The following is an 18,344-nucleotide window of genomic DNA, read 5'->3' on the forward strand; positions in this document are numbered from 1 at the left end:
CCGCCGGGAATCGAACCCGGGAACCCGGGGCCACGTGGTATGATGTTTAAGACAACTCAACCATATTGGTATCTGCTTCCGTAGATATTCAAAATTCATGAACCAGTGGGCTTTCTTTTTGAAATTCCATCAACGCCTTATGAGCTTTTGTTTTTTAGGGTTTTTACATTTTTTTTAAATTTCAGAGTAGGATGTTGGCTCTAGTTCTACGATTGTAATATTTTAAATTTTATATTGACTTAACTGCTGCAGAAATCCTCTTCTACGCTACTGAACTGGAAACAACAACAGTTTCTAACGAGAATGGAAAATATAAACTGCACATTACACGTCCGCATGAGTAGTGAATAGGAGAGGAAACTTTATGACAGGTGAAAGCTTTCACCTCACTGGAAAGCACGGAGTCTCTTTATCTATTCTTATCTCTTCTGCCACTGGATGAACATCCGGCACAAAATCGATGGAGTACATAGCAACACAAGTTTAAAGCTGCTGAACACTTTAGGCTCATTTATATTCACTCACTTTTTTGCGTTTTATGATATGTGTTAAAAATACGTAAGATATATGTGCTACTATAATTGCTTTAAAATATCGAGTTATTTATGTACTTCACTGTCAGTCAAAGAAAGGTAAACGAAAGAGCAGGTGAATCAGTGACGTAAAGAAGGCCTTATTATATCCTGGAGGATGGCATGAGCCGGCCGCAGTGGCCGAGCGGTTCTAGGCGCTACCATCTGGAACCGAACGACCGCTACGGTCGCAGGTTCGAATCCTGCCTCGGGCATGGATGTGTGTGATGTCCTTAGATTAGTTAGGTTTAATTAGTTCTAAGTTCTAGCCGACTGATGACACCAGAAGTTAAGTCGCATAGTGCTCAGAGCCATTTTGAGGATGGCATGAAGTGACATCAATAACATCTGTACATCAGGGTTTTCAGAAAATGGAAAATTTATGTTTATTGTCAACTTGCTTAATAGTAAGGACTAGGTAATTAATGGAATACTCTTCTTCTACTTCCGTAGTAAAAGTTATTTTTGGGTGCATGCTGTCTATTGCTCGGCAAATGTGTTAACCTCTTTGGTGTCACCATCTAACAGTAATAAAATAACGTCGAAATAATGCTTATAGTAACTTTTTTCCTAGTATGTGTGGAAAATTGGCAAAACCGATACTAAGATTGGCACTGCAGAATGTACAGAACTAACTGAATGTTTAGAATTTTTTTTAGCTCACATTTTTTTCAGTTTCAGTGGTAAAATATATTATCAAAAGATGGCCTTGCTATGTACAACAGTTTGGCTGGCACCTTAGCACGTATTTTTATGAATGTCAAGTTTCCACAGCAATAAGAAAAAAACGTTACGTTGGAGATATTTTGTTACTGTTAATGGGTGACACCAATGAGATTAACGCGTCTGCCCAATCAGTAGGCAGCATGCACACAAAAAGAACTTTATACTTTACTATTAAGAAAGCTGACAACAAACATAAATTTTCCATTTCATAAAACCCACATGCACAGACATTATCATCGGTGTCAGTTCAAGCCGTCCTCCACGATGTAAAAAAGTCTTCTCTACCTCAGTGATTCACCGACTCTTTCGTTTACGTTTGCCCAACAACGAAATACGCAAGGAATTCGGTATTACAGCAGATTGTAATAGCCAATGGTTTTTCTTTAAATGATATTATGAACCTGTACAATAGGGTAAAGAAACAAAAGCCAAATAGTAGGCAAACGCACACTCAGCGAGGAAAGAAAAATAGTGTAAATGATGTTACGCACCCGTACAACAGGCTAAAGAAACAAAAAGCAAATAGTAGGCAAACGCACACTCAGCCAGGAAATGGTACTAATAAAGAAAGAATGAAAAATTTCCCAATGCATTTCAAAAGCAATATGTGTCGACAAACAGAGAAATGTTTCAGAAAAATCTACGCTTCCTAGATAATTGTTTAATCCGTAATCATGTCGTAGCTTCTGTGTGTGTGCGTGTGTGTGTGTGTGTGTGTCTGTGTATGTGTGTGTGATCAGATACTTTGATCAGATACTTGACATCCAGTCCTGTATAAAGATGCCCTGTAGATTTAGTGCTACATCCACAATCTGAAATGACTCTGTCCCTCTGTTAGATTTTGTTATCATCTGGGAAGTGATAATTTTGATGAATAGCTGTTACATAAAGTTTAGGAAGCTGATCTCTAGCTTTTAATTCGTATTTGGGAGGACGCTGGATCATATCCCTGGGGATCCCAAAACGATCCTAAACGAACGATTGCCGATTTTTTTTCCAAATAAGTTGAAAGCAGTCTTCGATCTCTACACTAACTTGATACGAATGGGCTGAATAAGAAATAGTGGCAACTTGGCTATAATTCATACCAGATTTGACTGACAGACGTCCACTGTATTACATGCCCTCAACATAATCACCCTGCATCTCAATCATCTTTCCCCACAGACTTTGAAGGCATCGTACACTTTGAGTTCATCCACCTCTGTCGATGACTGGCAAAGAGGGCACTATGACACGGATGTTGTCTTTTCCTGTGTTGTTGGGCGAGACAAAATAAATGTTCAAATGTGTGTCAGATCTTATGGGACTCAACTGCTAAGGTCATCAGTCCCTAAGCTTACACACTACTTAACCTAAATTATCCTAAGGACAAACACACACACCCATACTCGAGGGAGGACTCGAACCTCCGCCGGGACCAGCCGCAGAGTCCATGACTGCAGCGCCCTAGACCGCTCGACTAATCCCGCGTGGCTAATCCCGCATGTTAGCGAACCGGACGTGGTCACACAGACTCATTTCATGTAAATACGGTGCATGTTCCATTGTGTCCCACCGCCGCGTACGCAGGGGCTCCTGCAGGGAGTTCCCCGTCTGGCTTCGTGCATTGTCATGAAGGATGATGGGATGCAGTGCCAGAAGGAAACGCATTGTGCCCTCCGACCACCCGCCTCTTAGATCTAGATCCACGCACGTTGTTCGTGTTTCCCAAACGTACTGTTTGGGTGTCTGACCTGGCCTCCCGCGCAGTCGGACAGCACACTGACGCAAGTATAGCTGCCGCCGCACGCTGCACTGCATCAACCGACCTTGTGCCATCAGCGACAGACAGAGGGCAAGCCATGTGATGCGCACCCTCCGTATTACAGCAGTGTTGCCACTACTTTCTATCCAACCCCTGTACCAACTTCACTGACGTTACGTATCTTTACGAAGCTACTGTCTACTTCACCGAACCTGCTTATTAGGCCTGTTACCGACGTTGTTCTGCCACCACCCTGGTTTCGATTGAACTTAAAAAGCGCTGTTGTTTCTAGAACTTTTTCGGACCCACATGAATCGTGGATACCGCTTTCCTCACTTTAAGTTAATCGATCACAGTATACACTGACAGACAGCCTTTTCTGATGATGCACTGCTTCATATTTTCTACATAAACGACGCTAATATGAACAGAAATAAGCCATTCATACAAAACATAAAGCAAATATAATACTAATAAAATGTAGCGAACCCCATTCATTCAGTGGTTGATTGTATTTATGAGAGCAATTTTACTCCTCAGTTTATGTGAATACGACGACTGCAGTTTAGTCAATAATTATTCCGTAAACAAACATTTTATATTATTCTGTTGAAATACCTAAAATTCGAAGCGTCGATGAACACAGTCTGGATCCCGCTAACATAAACTAACAATTAATGTAATCCCATGAAATGTACTTTTTTTTGGGAGTGCCAGTGTACTATTACACAGTGTCACCGGTTCAGATCCGGTCCAACAGTCTCGGTGGGAAAATGAGAGGAGACTCAAAGCAACGACTGAGAAACAGCCGGGCGTGGCACTTGGAAGGTGCGGCAGTGGAACATTAAGTTCCGTACCACCCTCCGACGGTGGATGTGCAGAGGAGTGGAGCAGTAATGCGCCAATTCTATGGTTAATAAGGGAAGTGGCTGGGCGAGAACAGGCCACTGTGTGTACTACCCACCGACGATAGAAATACAGAGAAGTGGTACACAAATGCGCCAATTCTATGGTGAAAGTGGGGAGAGGCTGGACGAGAACAGTTCACTACCATTAATTACACGGAGAAAGTATTAAACGTGTGTCTAAAATGATGGTTTTGTACTGAAATGATGCAAATCCAGCTGCGAGTGTAACTACGTATGTCCTGCGCTGCAGCCGCCCGGGATGACAGATCGGTTCTAGGCGGTACAGTCTGGAACCGCGCGACCGCTACGGTCGCAGGTTCGAATCCTGCCTTGGACATGGATGTGTGTGATGTCCTTAGGTTAGTTAGGTTTAATTAGTTCTAAGTCCTAGGGGACTGATGACCTCAGATGTTAAGTTCCATAGTGCTCAGAGCCATTTGAACAATTTTTCTTGCGCAGCAAAACGCAAACGTATTTGTTACTTTAAAGTACTCTCTAGTTCACCTTACCATATAGCTTCACTGAATTGCTTTTCTTTACTCAGTTGATCGTATTGCATTAGTATGTTTCATTTTACTAGCTGAAATCGTCTCTGCGAGAACTATAATCTTCAGACCGTGGTAAACAATTTCTAATTATTACACTGCGATATCTCGAACAAAATGACCTCCATGCGAACCACAGCAGATTCCGAAAACAACAGTCATATGAAATCCAACTCGTGCTTTTCTAATATGACATCCTGTACCACATTATTTTTACAGTACCACATTTATGCTTATTATCAGCAGAACGATCGTAAGAGGTATCAAGAGAAGTTTGTGACTCGACTGAGGACTTTTTGTTAAGGAGGGCCAAAGTTATCTTCGATGGAGAGCCATCGGTAGATGTGGAAGTAAATTCGGATGTGCCCAACGGAAGTGTTTTGGTACCCTTGCTGTTCATGTTATATGTTAATGAACTTGCAGATAATTGAATAGTAACTTCAGACTTCTTCCTGATGATGCAGTTGTCTATAATGAAGTAGGCCTGCTGCCTGAAAGAAGCTGTGTGTAGCGACAGTCAACATTTAACGAAAAAGGGAAAATTGAAGCTACTATAAATAAATTACAGCAGTGGGAATGACTTTTTTATTTCAAATGACAACTATAATTCAGTTTCTAGTTTCTAGAAATTATCTGATTTTAATATAAACTCAGTTATTTAATATCTTGCATAGCATTTGCATAATTTACGGCGATGTTTTCGTGAATAGCTTCTACAAAGTAACGCATGTAGACGCGCTATCAGAAGCCATTTTATGACGTATAGGTGAAATCCTAGAACTAATTTCCACAGGACACGTTACTTTGCCGTTATCTTCAGACCGAACCGTAAAACTAGTGTTGATGGAACAAGTTACTGCGAAATTTAGACTGTTTTACAGAAGAAATCAGTTAATGCTGTGAAACCATTTGTCACTGGTGTGCATGAGAGAAAGTGCGGTCTGTGCTAGATTACAAGAACAATAAGTATATGAATAGACACATAGATGTCGAACATGATCTCGGGTTACAATTTTAAGGAATACATCCCGATATTAAAGAGCTTCTTTATGAGACGCAGCATTAAAATTCCCATTAATTTTTTGTACCACGTAACAGTGTCATGAGTAATTAAACAGTTTATTGTGTTGAAGCTTTGTGAAGATATAATTTTTAAGACATCCGGAATTTCAAAACTAAATTTGAAAATTAGACTTGTATTCGGGGAAGTGGAAGCTACATTCCCCACCTGAGCATCCAAATTTTCGATATTCTTGGTTCCCCAAGTGTTTTTAAGGCAAATTTCCCAATGGTTCCCTTGAAGAAGGAACATCCAATGTCCAGCACCATCCCTCTCAGTGTACAGGGTAATCTTGTTCTCGCTTTGTAATGACATTGTCATCGACTGTGCTTTTAAGGATAAAATCTTCACGCTTTGTCTTAATCAGATTCACTGACAAAAATGTCACGACTTCTTACTCTGGTATTCTACAGGGTGAGCATCAGTGCATAATATCTTAGTGAAAGTGTTTCTCGACGCAAAAAAAATAAAAATAAAAGAAAATAAAAAAAAATAAAAAATTATGCCAGACATCTCGCGCTGACATAATTTGTTCTGTAAAAATAATGGGAGCTATCCGTATATCTTCAAAGATACCGCACCGCGCATTAAAGGACAGAAGATGTTTGTAATTGCACTTCCCCGTGACGATCAATGTGTATTTCGCACGTCATTGGTTCCAATTAACTGGTGTTATTCATGTGTGATATTTCGCGCTGACTGCCCATCACCTAGCATATATCAGTTACAAGGTGCATAAATTACGTTTTCGGCTGTCAGATATACTAAATAAACGTAATTAATTGGTGTGGTCCCGTCGAGTCTTCGGTGGAGGGAGGGTTGATGGTTGGGTGCGGAGAGGGGCAGTTACGCCGAGGTTTGTGTACACAGTGGTTGTACGCTGCTGCCAATTTCTCGTTATACACAGTAACAACAGCAATCTTCCAAAAATTTATTATTTTTGCACTGTTGTTGCAGTCATTAACCAGAATCTTTTGAGCTACTTCATATCACTTAACCGCTGAATGTGCAACACACAAGGACGGCCGAGTGGCCGAGCGATTCTAGGCGCTACGGTCTGGACCCGCGCGACCGCTACGGTCGCAGGTTCGAATCCTGCCTCGGGCATGGATGTGTGTGATGTCCTTGGGTTAGTTAGGTTTAAGTAGTTCTAAGTTATAGGGGACTGATGATCTCAGCAGTTAAGTCCCATAGTGCTCAGAGCCATTTGAACCATTTTTTTGCAATACACAAGTTATGCTATCGTGGAAATGATTCTACTACACTAAAAGTCGTGAAATATAGGCTACATTCCTTATTCACCATTATTGAGCATATGTGACATTTCCAGTGAATAGTAATACTGTAACTTTTTCCTTTCTACTTGGTTGTTATATTAATTCTTTTTCTGGTGTTAACCCCAACTGCAACAGACTGCATCGGCAAAGGTCTTAATAACCACGCAGTTAATCGCAGAAGCTGACGGAATAGTGTACAGGGCTGCCGTAACAAGTGATTCAGTACATAGAGGGATATCGTGGGCGATGCGAGTGCTGTGTTAGGGGAAGGAATAGAAGACTTGTGTACGTCAGAATACGGATTCGATGGAAGAAATTAGATGAGAGAGACTCCTTGAGATCTGTAGTAAGTTTCAGCTAGTCGTAGCAAGCACGCTATTCGACTGAGAGGTCGGCTGTGGGCCGGCTGTGTGTTCACTGGGGCGGCCAGCTGTGAGAGCGACTGTGACAGGCGAGTTGAGCTCAAGTAACGCCGGCTATCAAACCACGAAGTCCAGCGATCGTCTCGGTTTTCCCAGACAGAAAGATGGTTGTTTTCCAGTGGCGTGGACGCGGGACGAGCTAAGAAAGAGGGGCCAGTGACTTGGAATGTCGTCACCAATATAATTTTAATGAAGAACGTAAAATTCGTTACAAGCATGCTACAGAAATTTCAATGACAGCTCTGACAGAGTGGCGATGGGACGAGCTAGTAGAAGCTTTAATAATTGAAAATTATTGATATTATTACCATAATTGTTTGTAATAAAATGTATACTATGTGATCAAAAGTATCCGGACGCCCCCCAAAACGTACGTTTTTCATATTAGGTGCACTGTGCTGCGACCTTATTCCCAGGTACTCCACATCAGCGACCTCAGTAGTCATAAGATATTGTGACAGAGCGGAACGTGGTAAGGTGATTGGGTATCACTTGTGTCATATGTCTGTACGCGAGATTTCCACACTCCTAAACATCAATAGGTCCAGTGTTTCCGATGTGATAGTGAAGTGGAAATGTGAAGGGACACGTACAGCACAAAAGCGTACAGGCCAACCTCGTCTATTTACTGAAATTGACCGCCGGCAGTTGAAGAGGGTCGTAATGTGTAATAGGCAGACACACCTAACCAGATCATCACACAGTAATTCTAAATTTCATCAGGATCCACTGCAAGTACTATGACAGTTAGGCGGGAGATGAGAAAACTTGGATTTCATCGTCGAGCGGCTGGTCAGAAGCCACACATCACGCCGGTAAATACCAAATGACGCATCGCTTGGTATAAGGAGCGTAAATATTGGACGATTGAACAGCGGAAAAACGTTGTGTGGAGTGACGAATCACGGTACACGATGTGGCGATCAGATGGCAAGGTGTGGGTATGGCGAATGCCCGGTGAACGTCTTCTGCCAGTGTGTGTAGTGCCAAAACTAAAATTCGGAGGCGGTGGTGTTATGGCGTGGTCGTGTTTTTCATGGAGGGGGCTTGCACCTCTTCTTGTTTTGCGTGGCACTATCACAGCATACGGCTACATTGATGTTTTAAGCGCCTGGCTTCCCACTGTTGAAGAGTAATTCGTAGATGGCGATTGTATCTTTCAACACGATCGAGCACCTGTTCATAATGCACGGCCTGTGTAGCATCCCTATAATGGACTGGCCTGCACAGAGTCCTGACCTGAATCCATAAGAACACTTTTGGGATGTTTCGGAACGCCGTGACATCGGTACCTCTCCTCAGTGCAGCACTCCGTGACGAACGGGCTGTCATTCCCCAAGAAACCTTTCAGCACCTAATGGAACGCATGCCTGCGAGAGTGGCAGCTACCATCAAGGTTAAGTGTGAGCCAACACCATACCAACCCACAACGGAAGTCACACTTGTGATATACCAGACGAAAGAAGATAATGCCGGCAGTATGAATGACAGATTATTTTTCTAATTAACCGTATATAAAAAACGCTATAAACAATTTAGTTTATTTACGCAAATAGTGCCATAACCGTGGAATCCTCCACAGAGACACAAATGCTCTTATCTGTATGAGTTCCTTCTTTAATATTTCAATAACTTTCGACGTGTGTTTAATTATAGTTAAGATTTATAAAATAGGTCAAGCTGGTGTTTTGCCTCAAGTGCCGGATGTGGCAATTTATATGTTGGAGATTTGTTAAAGATTGTTGAGATATTGTACAAGTGAGTTTATTAAGAGATTGCAAAACGACTGCAAACCTTTCTGTGTGTTTTATCATAAGTATTTACATGAAATTATTGTGAAAATTACGAATGCCGATCAGAATTAAAGTATCTCCGCTGAATCTAGCGTGATAGACGGAGCTCTTGTTCTTTCTCCCGTCCTCTTGCGTATGGATTTTTGGTTTCGTCTGAAGTGGTTAATCTTACGGGAGGTGTGTGTGCAGGGTTGGCTCGGAGCACTATGGGACTTAACCACTGAGGTCATCAGTCCCTTAGAACTTAGAACTACTTAAACCTAACTAACCTAAGGACATCACACACATCCATGCCCGAGGCTGGATTCGAACCTGCGACCGTAGCGGTGTGCAGGGAATGCTATTTTCGTGGACCAGGACTTATACATTACTATTTAGGGTGTTATGCTTTTTTCGCGGGCGGGGGGGGGGGGAGGGGGTGGACGTACATATAAGTTAAAAACTGTCAGTTTTGAACAATGTTATCCTTCGGGGTTTTATTCAATGGATCCGACCTCAGTATATTTATTTAAAATTAATCCCTAATGTTTCGCTGCTAAAGTAAGGTTTTGGCATTAGCATTGTTATGTTTCGTCGGTGGGCTAAAGAGCCACCCCGAATTGATGATGGCAAGGTCAGTGAAGTGAAGTGGAAAGGACCAGGATTTGTGATCAGATGGGTAAAGGATAATATCAACAGCAGCAGAAAATGGTTTAACGGGAGTAGGATTCGTTATGAATGGGAAGGTAGGGCAGAGAGTATGTTACTGTGAACAGTTCAGTGATAGGATTATTCTTAAAAGAATCGACATCAAACCAACAAGAGACAGAGAGTGTGTGTGAGGATATTGAGAGCGTAAAACAGTACGTAAAGCGAGATGAGAATCTAGTAGTCATGGGGGACTGGATTGCAGTTGCAGGGGAAGTAGTAGAGGGAAAGGTTACAGGAGAATATGGGCTTGGGGCAAGGAATGAGAGAGGAGAAAGACTGAGTTCTGTAACAAATTTCAAGAATCACAACAAGGCGAGGTATACTTGGAAAAGACCGAGTGATACCGGAAGAATTCAGCTAAATTCTGACCAGGTGAAGGAATTCTGCTACTTTGGCGGCAAACTAAGGCGTAAAGGACGACGAAGGTGGAAATAAGAATCAGTTTGTAGCTATTGACAGAAATTTTTGAAGACGAACATCTGGAGTACAGAATCGTACAGAAGCAAATAATGTACTTTGGGGAAACCGCAAATGAAGAGAATCGAATGTTTGAGACATGGAATTACATAAGGATGCCTAAAATGAGGTGGACTGATAAAAAAATGAGGAGTTTCTCGCATGTTCGTCAAGTAAGGAAACATATGGAAGGAGGGATAGGATGATAGAACATGTGTTAAGATTTCAAACAATAATTTCCATGGTGTTGTGTACATAGTTCCGCGTAGTCAGCGCGTACACAACTTCCCCAATAGAGCGCGTCCCGCTAAGCACAATTATTATTTTTTTTTTTTTTTTGTGTAGTGTGGACTGAAGAGATCATCCTTGTTGACTTATTCTTCTAGGATGGGATGTAAGGATAAAAGGAAAACACTTTATTTATTACACATTCAGTTAGGCTTGGGCACGCAATGGATCCTTTAGCCTGCTGTCTTAGGTGATGTCTATCTGCTGTGGAGGGTGAAATGTGTCAAGGCTGTTATGTGTGACTGCTCCCTCGTGTTATGACAGATTGCCTATGGGGGGTTAAACGTTATTGACTTCGGTACTCGATACTTGTGCCATCTTGCAGGATTTACCGTTCCTACCGATTCTAACTGTTGAACTTCGTCCCTAAGGGCATCGATCTTGTCAAAAACTCGTAGAGCCTTGTCATGGACCTTCTCTTGTATAGTGGTCTCGTGGAGTGCGGTGCGGACGTCGACGTTTCTTGTCCACCATGGAGCTCCTGTGATCCAACGATAGCAAATGTTTTGCAGCGCTTGGAGTTTGTTTTAGTTGGAGACGCACGTAGTTCCCCACGAAGTGGAGCCATACAACATTGTGGGTTCCACCGTTGCCTTATACAATTGGAGTTTAGTCTTAGGGTTGAGATCCTTACTCTTCAGGAACGGAACCAATGACCTGGCCATCTTCTGGGCTGCCGTCTGCTTGTCGTCAATATGCTGCGTAAAGAGTAATTTTTTGTCAAGGTAGACACCGAGATACTTCACTCTCGGGGACCATTGGATAAATTGGTCAGCTATTTGGAGTCTGTCGTTCAGAACTGGTTTCCTCCGTGTGAACAGAACGGCTGCCGTCTTCGTCGTCATAAAAACTCGCCGTAACAAGGGGGACTGTTGGGATGTCATTTATATATAAGTTGAAAAGCAGAGGCGAAATGACAGAGCCCTGCGGAATTCCTGCGGAGATCAGTTTCATTTCGGAGTTTTATCCTCGACTCGGACATACAGTTTCCTGTCCTGCAGAAAGCTGTCTATGAGTCTAATGTAACAAACCGCAATAGGGGTAGTGCGATACAGTTTGACGATAAGGTTGGGCCGCCACACCTTATCGTAAGCTTTTTCGATGTCAAGGAAGACACAAATTGTGAAGTGCTGCTTGTTGTATCATTCTTGTATCCGTACGGTGATCCGTAGAAGTTGAAGTTCGGCAGATAACTTGTCCTTGAAACCGAATTGTTCGGGTCGTATAACATCATGCGCTGTAAGCGTGTCATGGAGCCTCTTCAACAGCACTCTCTCGAGCACCTTGCCAAGGGTCGGCAAGAGGCTAATTGGCCGGTAACTGTTGGGTTCTGCTGGGTCTTTACCTGGCTTGGGTATTGGAACTACTCGAGCCGTCTTCCATGCCGTAGGAAAATATCCCTGCAGAAGACAGCTGTTGAGAATTCGGTTAAGGAGCACAGTTGGCTTCCTGGGCAACTGTTTCAAATCGGTGTTGCTTATGGAGTCGTTGCCCGGCGCATTATTCCGAGTCTTCCGGATAATTTTACGGATCTCAGCTGGTGTGGTGAGTTGTGGGCGGCTCTGCACAGGCGCAGCACGAAAAGCAGTCCATTCTGCTGTAACGACGGCTTCCTGTTCTTGCAGGCGGACGTCGTTCACGGGGGTCGCTGGTGTAGACATCTGTTCTTGGTAAGTCGTAGCATACAGCTCCGCCTGAGCGAGTTCGTCATAGAGGAGGCCATCTGGTCCTCGTTTAGGTGGCCGCTGGTGTCGTATGTTCTTGACTACCTGCCACTCGTTCTTGGTTCGAAGTAAGAATGCATCCATCTTATCTTCCCAGACCTCCTGTCGCCACTTGGCCACTCTCCTGTGCAGTTCTCGTGATAAGACGTGTGTTTCTCGTCGATCGATCGGGTTTCTATAGCGGAGCCAACGTCACCTGCTCCTGTTTCTCTGTGTCTTCAGTTCTTGGAGTAGAGGCGGAAACTCGTCGAAAGCTACCACAGGGTAGACCGTGTGAGTAGTTGCCCTCCGTTTGGCTACGTTTATCTTCTGCGTCAAAGTTTGTACCGCGATGTCGATGGCCTCCTGTGTTGAAACGTCCTGCGTCGGGCACATATTGTTGTCAAGATATGTCCGAAATTAACCCCAGTTCAGAGATTGTGAGGTTGGGGGCGGAAGGTTGGCCGTTGCGTTTTCCACTATGCTGATAACAGGTCGGTGGTCAGACGAAAGATCGTCGACGGTGCGAAGCTGGAGGTTCGTCTCAATATTTTTGATGATAGCAATATCTAGGACGTCTGCTTCTTGCCGATCGACGTAAAGAATCCGTGTGGGCTCTCGTGGGCCATGGACTGTGATGCCCAGTTCTTCTTCCACGGCAATCAAAGTTTATCCACGAGGGTTCGTGCGCCGGGAATTCCACGCGACGTGCTTGCGTTTAAGGTCACCTCCTAGGAAGATTTTGTCAAAATTGGTGAAGATACTCCGTAGGTTGTCTGGCACCAGGTTTTTACCGGGGCTGTTGTACGCCGCAATGAAAGTGATGTTGCCTGCCGCCGATCGAACCGTTACTGCTGTTGCCTCCAGATGTTGGAGGTGTGGTAGTGTTTCATGATGGTGCCGCAGTTCCCTTTTAAGCAGAACTGCGGTCCCTCCACCTCGTTGGCCTTGTCTGTCCGTTCTATAGACGTACATGTTACGAAATCTGAGCTCAATTGTTGGACGAAGGTGCGTCTCCGATACAAGTGCGATGTCGATTTTGTGACGTTGTAAAAATCCAGTGAATTCTGTGTCCTTGTGTTTCATTCCGTTGGCGTTCCATATACAGATTTTCAGGTTTCTCGTGGTCCCAGGGCGATCCATCTTAAGGTGTTCCAAAGGCCTTCAATACACTTTCGATTAAAGAAAGTATCCCCCCTAGTTGTTGCTGCACGGCGGTGAGAAGTTTCGCGACATCAGAGAGCGCTGGAGCTATAGAGTCCATCAAATGAGCTGGTGAGACGTAGGTTTCCGGTTCCTGTCGGTGTGGTGATGCTGCGTGGGAATATGAATTATGCTGGCGGTGGTGTCGAGGTGGGCGTGCTTCAGGAGGAGGCTGTGTTACTGGCTGCCGTGTCACCGCCGGCTGTTCTTGTGGCGTTTGCTGACGGTGGGGCGGAGGGTGTGGCGTCAGGTTGGAGTTCCGTATTACACGAGTCCTCCGTTGAGAGGGCTGCGGGGAAGACCGTTGTCTGTATTTCCTGAGAAGTTCCTGGTACTTCTGGCAGCCACGCCATGTGGCAGGATGGTCCTTTTCACAGTTAGCACATTTCGGCGGAGCCCCTCGGGGATGAGTACATGCCGAAGATCGGTGTTGCCCTCCACATCGAACGCAGCGAGCAGACAAGCTGCAATAATTAGCTGTATGTTCGAATCGCTGGCAGTGGCGACATTGAACAGGTCCTTCTTGTCTTTTGTAGGTTTCAATAACGACTTTAGTATATAGACGGTATTTGATGTCGTAAATCTTGTAGTTTTCCTTTTAGGCTAGTAACGTGACACAGTAAGCATCTTGAGGTCGTAATTCCTTCGTGTTGTCGTCTCGATTTTTAAACTGGTGGACGTTGATGACAGGGAAACCCTTCTCTATCAGTGCGTCTTTCAGCTCTTCCTCCGTAACTTCGGCAGGTAGACTTTTGACAACCACTTTGAGGTCCTTGCCCTCTGCGGCCTGATGTGTAAAAAAGTGGATGTTATTCGACACAAAGAAATTGATGGCCCGCCGTTGACCTTCATAGGAGTCAAAGTGATATTTGATCCTGTCTCGTTGGTAGATGGCCTTAAGACTGTCGTCAATATTCGCTTTCAGCGCCTTGTTGAGTTCCATGTAGTTCTTGGTATGGTAAATAGTAACGGGCGGGACTTTGCGTAGTAAGTTCCGGCCAGAGCCATCTGTCCCCTCTTGATCTGCTTCGAGATTGACGTCACTCGTCTGGTCCATACGTTCTGGAGCATCCGTAGTATCTTCCGTCGCAATAGCCGCATAACGGTTGGAAGTTTTCAGTTCTTCTGGACCTTGTCGTTTCCGAGAGTTGTTCTGCTTAGGAGAAGCGTTGAGTCGTTTTCTTTGGCGAACTAGTGTAAAATCGCCCTCTCCGTCGGTGGGCTGCATGGTCCAAACTTCTTCAGAGGAGACTCCCTCCATTTCGTCGTCGTCTTCTGGTGGAGAAAATTGTTCCACGTCGTCTACTTGTTCGTCAGGCTGTGAAGTAAGAGCTGTACTAGTGCGGTTGTCGCATACTTCCTGACTTTGCAGAATCATGTGTTGTATGTCACGTCTCAGTTCCCGTTGTTGCCGATCGTTCTGTGTTAGCTGATGTCTCTCGTCATAGGGGTTTGACGTACGGTGTCCTCCGCTCTGCATTCGCATATCGCTCGTCGTGGTCCTGTCCTCATTATGCTGCCTTTCAGAATCCGTTGTCGCTGCAGGGGTCGTCGCCCTTGTATCCGTCCTGTGGGGAGCGGGGCAGGCCCCACCGACCGGCCAGCGGCCGGCCCCCGCGCGACCGAGTCGCCTGGCTCGGACGCGCGCGTTCCGTTGTCCGCACTCATCGGCATCGCGCGCTCAACTGCTAAGCACAACAGCGCAGGCACAGCGCTCGTCCGTCTCCGCACTACGAGATGGCGCTGTCTTAAAGACGGACCAAATTCTGCTTCCGCCGATCCGCGTATTAATATGTCACGCAGCCAATGAGATTGCTGCTAACGTAGAACCTTTTCTCCTCGCGGATCACACTCGCGCAGTGATACCTGAACGCTCGAGGTATTATAACGAGTGCCGGCCAAAGTGGCCGTGCGGTTAAAGGCGCTGCAGTCTGGAACCGCAAGACCGCTACGGTCGCAGGTTCGAATCCTGCCTCGGGCATGGATGTTTGTGATGTCCTTAGGTTAGTTAGGTTTAACTAGTTCTAAGTTCTAGGGGACTAATGACCTCAGCAGTTGAGTCCCATAGTGCTCAGAGCCATTTGAACCATTTTATTACAACGAGTGTACAGACCTCCGATTAGTCAGTCTGCATTAGTCTGCACCAGTCTACAGTCAAGTTTCAGTCTGCGCCTAAAAAGATTGTCATATTCCTGTACATAGTCATGAAGATAAATGTATAGACACTTTTGTCAAGTATCAGAGATATATGTGAGAATAAGATTAAAGTACCAATACCAAAGGAACTTCAGATTGTCAACTGTAAATAGCATCCAGAACCAAGTTAAGTAATTTTATGCTTGTTATTATTTTAATAAATGTGTGTGAAAATTAATCAAGTTCTGTTTAAAGTTCGTCACCGTCAATCTGCTACTCTAAGCGTGCAAGTGGCATTTCTATCGTCTGACCTAACGGCAGAATATAAACACGCCAAGATAAGACCACGAGTCATATTGCTGACACTCGCCTAATTCGTAAGAGCGACAAGTCAAATAATCTGATGGTGTGTGTACCGAAGGTCTTACAGTACGCACATCACACATGGTCAAGAGCGAATCCTACAGGACAAAAGAGATAGCTGAAGGCAGAGATTGGAAATCGTAGTGGACTGCTTCACATCAGTTGAAAGTCTGATAACCACCGAAAAATGGAGTGTTCTTTCTCCTCTCTCTCTCTCTCTCTCTCTCTCTCTCTCTCTCTCTCACTCTCACACATACACACACACACACACACACACACACACACACACACACACACACACACAGATTCATTAGCAGTCAATTGCTCTCACTCTTATTTTCAGCAGTGAATGTTGAGCATTCTGTGACACAGTTTAGTGGCAAAACAGAAGTTGGTATTGCAACGGTTCAACTGGCGAAAATTAAACTACACAGTATTACTTAAAGAATGGACATATCGAAAGAAATGCATTGCGGAAATCATAAAGAATAGAAATTCTTTCGTGTGAATTTCTCTGGCTCAAAATACTCCGAAGTAAAATCCCATGACATATACTCTTTAGATTAGTAATTTCCATACACCGAGGAAAAAGATGCAGATGAATGAAGATAGATTAATTTGATATGACAATAAATCAAATCGCTATGGCTATGGGGAGCGAGTGCGACTCTGAATGGTACTCCACTACCAAAGCGGTAAACTTTGTAAGGTGGGCTTGTCATTTTGACTTTTGTTAAGTTATCGATGTGCGCGTCAGAGAGAGAGCAAGTTATGTTATTGTTAAACGATCTTCGGTCCTTCTGTGACGCAGTCCTTACCTCTGCGAGGTCTGGTACATTCTTAGTTGAAGCGAGGTTGGCGATGGACATATTCAGTAGTGCTGTGTTGACTTGTGATTGTATCAATTGTAAGGGACAGCAAGGATGAGTATTATGTATACATTGCAGGCGAAAAGATTATAAACTTTGAATAATGTTATTATTCTTGAAGAGAAGAAGTTTGAGGTAAGACTGTAGCACTGTGTAGCTAGATTGTCGTAATTATTATTGTCAGTTAGTTAATTTTGTTCACTTGTTCAGAGATGATAGAAAGACCACCCGACTTCCCTGAGTCAATGCATTAACATATCAAATGATTAAGCTGTTAAAATTGTACTCTTTTTAAAACATCGTTCACTTCCGTAAACATGGTATTTTTCAGGCCAATCTTATGTGTGAAGATCTAGCAAAGTTTTACCTTGTGTTTTGAATACATACTTGTTTCTAAAGTCGTTGTCTTGGAATATAATTACATAGGAATAGCTACTCTCCCCATCCCACAGTTTAAAGAAAGTTTATCATTACTCATTATCACATCGCACCATGTGGCATGCAATAATTCCAATATTGTTTGGAAATTTTATTTAAAAATAGAAATCTATATTATCCACTGCCTGTTTGCTGTTGTACTTTCGAGAAATGTGCAATAATGTCCTTAAGAGGGGAGGTAAGTGGAAATTTTGATTAGGGCCAGACAATTGTTTTACTCCCGTTGTGAATCTAATGTAGATACAAGCTGTATTCGAACTAGCTACATTTCAGTGAGATTCCGTTTAGTCAAAGGTCAGCGTATGAGTTTTAGTTGGATAACAGTTTGTGGGTACATAGTTTTGGTAATACGTAGACCTTTTATAGAGTGGGAGGTAAAATTGGCCTAAATGTCAAACAGAAAGGCGTAGTGGGGAACTTAAAACGTCCGTGTTGAGAAAAAAGTGTGCAACTGAAACGCTGCAGGCTACGGATGTTTAGGATTTTCCAAATGTTATCTTATATCTTTGGAATACTAGTGACTCATTATATTGATCATTAAAGCTAGAAAAACAATTAGCTGCCAACTGATTCGTTTTTTGAACGACAAATAAGAGAGCGAGATCGACGAAGGGTGCAATGCAATTAATTTCAATGCATCATGTTAGCTGATTCATCATAGTGCTCCCATTAAGACGTGGTTGTCACAGAAGTTAAATTTCATGGATTCTGTATGGCTTACACATTCACATTTATCCGACAAATCACTCTCGTCGATCTGATGTGCAAAACTACTATCGCATGCGCCGACAATAGCAGCCAGCCCTCTCCGGGTGGTCACGTCCCGTGATTCTAACCTTCAGGTCGATTTATAGTTACCAGGCATTTCAGCATTTCTAAAATGGTATAAATCGCTCCTCAGAATGCCGCGGAAAGCTGCTTTTCCACCGCATATTTTGATCTTCTATATATCTTTGGACGGCGTGTACAAATGGATCTTGTCACTGCGACCTGTTGTGCGCCACGCCTTGCATGTTAATAGTGTGGGGTTCTAGTCGTTGCAAGCCGGGATCGTATAATGAGGGCACACAGAGAAGGCACTGACTTGTTTCGCGGAAAACGGTTAGCAATCACATCTACCACAAAAAGTTGTCGCAGAATAGTTACAA

At 43.8% G+C, this 18,344-nt stretch overlaps 1 protein-coding gene across 2 annotated transcripts in view; it reads left to right on the forward strand.

Annotated features, from left to right (window-relative positions):
- The window catches only part of LOC124798448 (high affinity cAMP-specific and IBMX-insensitive 3',5'-cyclic phosphodiesterase 8A), a 1,735,971-nt gene that overhangs the window by 630,688 nt on the left and 1,086,939 nt on the right, over positions 1–18,344 (forward strand). The window lies entirely within an intron of this gene.

Source organism: Schistocerca piceifrons, chromosome 5 (assembly GCF_021461385.2).
Source record: "Schistocerca piceifrons isolate TAMUIC-IGC-003096 chromosome 5, iqSchPice1.1, whole genome shotgun sequence".
Lineage (NCBI taxonomy): Eukaryota > Metazoa > Arthropoda > Insecta > Orthoptera > Acrididae > Schistocerca > Schistocerca piceifrons.